Here is a 2,500-nt window from a genome sequence, read left to right on the forward strand (position 1 = left end):
ACACACACACACACATCAATCTACACAAAGCTCTCACCTTCACTGTCTCCTGCTGCTCTGATGATCTTCAGAAAGTTTAAATCCTTCACACACAATGGGTATATAAACATACACACACACGCACGCGCGCGCTTCAGTCCTCTCTCTCCTCTGCTCCGTTAGGTTTCTCTACTGTGTGTGTGTGTGTGTGTGTGTGTCTCTCTCTCTCCATCCTTTTATAGCAGGAGGGACGTTGCCGCTTTAAGCTGCGGGGTAACTCGCGGTCAAAGCCGAAAAACCGACGCTGAGCACGTGCTCGGCCCAAACACCCCTTAAACCGGTAACAGACACACACACACACACACACACGTCACTCTTTAAAACACATTAAATTATTATTATTGCGTGTGTGTGTGAGACAGCGTATAAATATCTATGTATAAAATAAAATCTCCGAGTGTATACGAGACAATTGACCGACAGTAACCTCTCCTTCCTCCTCATCCTCCTCATCCTCCTCACTAACACACTCATTTCAGACCTCACACAAGTTCACGAGCGCTTTCTGACCTCATAAACAGGTGACTTCATAGAATACAGGTCACTTATAGAGTAATGCTGTATGTGGATAAAAAATAAATAAATAAATAAATAAATAAATAAATAAATAAATAAATGAATGAATGAATGAATGAATGAATGAATGAATGAATAAATAAATAAATAAATAAATAAATAAATAAATAAATAAATAAATAATGAGAATATATGTATAGAGAGAGAGAGTCAAAGACACAGAAACGTCATAAATATCATTGACACTCAGTAGAAATCTCATTTATTTACTGCTCTGTGTGTGTGTGTGTGAGAGAGAGAGAGAGAGAGAGAGAGAGAGAGAGAGAAGAGAATTACTTACATTTCTATAATAATAATAATAATAATAATAAGAAGAAGAAGAAGAAGAAGAAGAAGAAGAAGAAGAAGAAGAAGAAAAGTGCAAAAATAAATAAATAAGCTTCAGTTTGTAAATAAATCATCAGTTTGAGTATAAATGCAGAAAGCCGACTGGACTTTGGTGATGAGAGTGTGCTGAAGTGAAGACCTGAAGATCAGACACTTAAATGTCTGGACTGCTGCAGTGGGTCTGACCACCTCTGAGTGATTCTCTATAACATCATGGGTTTATACACACATACACACACACAAAGAGAGAGAGAGAGAGAGAGAGAGAGAGACAGAGAGAGAGAGAGAGACAGAGACAGAGAGAGAGAGATCATCATTTTCACATATCTTCTGAAACATTAAGGTTCTTCTTTAATAAAAATGAACTTGTAAATATCTCCTGATGAAAATTTCACACATGTAGCAACTTCAGGTTGAAAAGGAAATGTTGACCGCAGTGAAAGAGGAAGTGCTGAGTCCAGGGACATGTGATAAAAAGAACATTCTAGACGTGCAGTTAGTTTACGTCCGTTTTTAATCCCGACTGGTCATTTTATTCCCAATCAGTGAGATTAGTGTAAAGTGTTTAAAGCTGGACATGTGGACAGATGGACAGATGGACACCAGGACTTGGGGCTTCAACTGGAGCTGCAACGAGAATGAAGTACAGAAGAACACATGAAGAAATAGAGCATATAAAGACACTTTAACATGAACACACTCTCTCTGTGAACATCACACAGTGCTGCTTATGATCCAGACACACCTCAGAGGAGAAACACACACTGTCCTTCATCCTAATGCAGAAATCATTCACACATCATTTCCACTCATCCCACATTTATTCCACTCCATAATCTCACAGCCTCAGTCGCCAGTATTATACAGATATACTACATCATCATCTTCATCTCACACACACACACACACAGTGGGCCCACCCTGCTTTTTAGCGTAGCTGATGGCATTGCCCTTTTAAGACTGCAGCGATGTGTTTCTGAGTGAATTATTAAAAACAACAACAGCGAGTAAATAAAGAAATAAACATTATAATAAACACAGCTTATTACACTCTTATTACACGTGTAGAGGAGCACTATGACACCCGGGGTGGTGTGAGGATGATGAAGAAACAGACACTAAACACAGCTTCTTCACTGACAGAGCTCCAGTTTGTCCGATAGTAACCTCAGAATGGGGGGTGGGGGGGGCTAAATATAGCTCCATACACACAAAAACAGCAGAGAAAAGAAGGAGAGAAGAAAAGAAAAATGAAGAAATGAACAGAGAGATGAAGATATAGAATAATCTCAATAACACTGAAGAGCTCAGGTTAGGCACGCGCACGGCTACTGTTAGCGTTTTATACACGACTAGATGCTAGATGTGTTTTTATTATTATTATTATTATCATTATTGTTGTTTTTGTTGTTGTTGTTTTTGTTGTTGTTGTTGTCTCAGAATAAGATCAAAAGCCGCAGTAATGTCTGTAGAAGAGAAGTCTCCGCAGTCTGCGCAATGACCGACAGTAACCTCTCTCTCTCTCTCTCTCTCTCTCTCACACACACACACACTCACT

At 39.1% G+C, this 2,500-nt stretch overlaps 1 protein-coding gene across 1 annotated transcript in view; it reads right to left on the reverse strand.

The window, feature by feature from the left end:
• abca1a (ATP-binding cassette, sub-family A (ABC1), member 1A) overlaps positions 1-194 on the reverse strand; it is a 27,129-nt gene extending 26,935 nt beyond the window's left edge. Inside the window, exon 1 of the mRNA XM_058384368.1 lies at positions 38-194. The gene's annotated coding sequence lies outside the window, so the exon portion shown is untranslated. The remainder of the gene's footprint in view (positions 1-37) is intronic.
• Positions 195-2,500: the final 2,306 nt, after the last annotated feature.

Source organism: Hemibagrus wyckioides, linkage group LG29 (genome assembly GCF_019097595.1).
Source record: "Hemibagrus wyckioides isolate EC202008001 linkage group LG29, SWU_Hwy_1.0, whole genome shotgun sequence".
Classification (NCBI taxonomy): Eukaryota; Metazoa; Chordata; class Actinopteri; order Siluriformes; family Bagridae; genus Hemibagrus; species Hemibagrus wyckioides.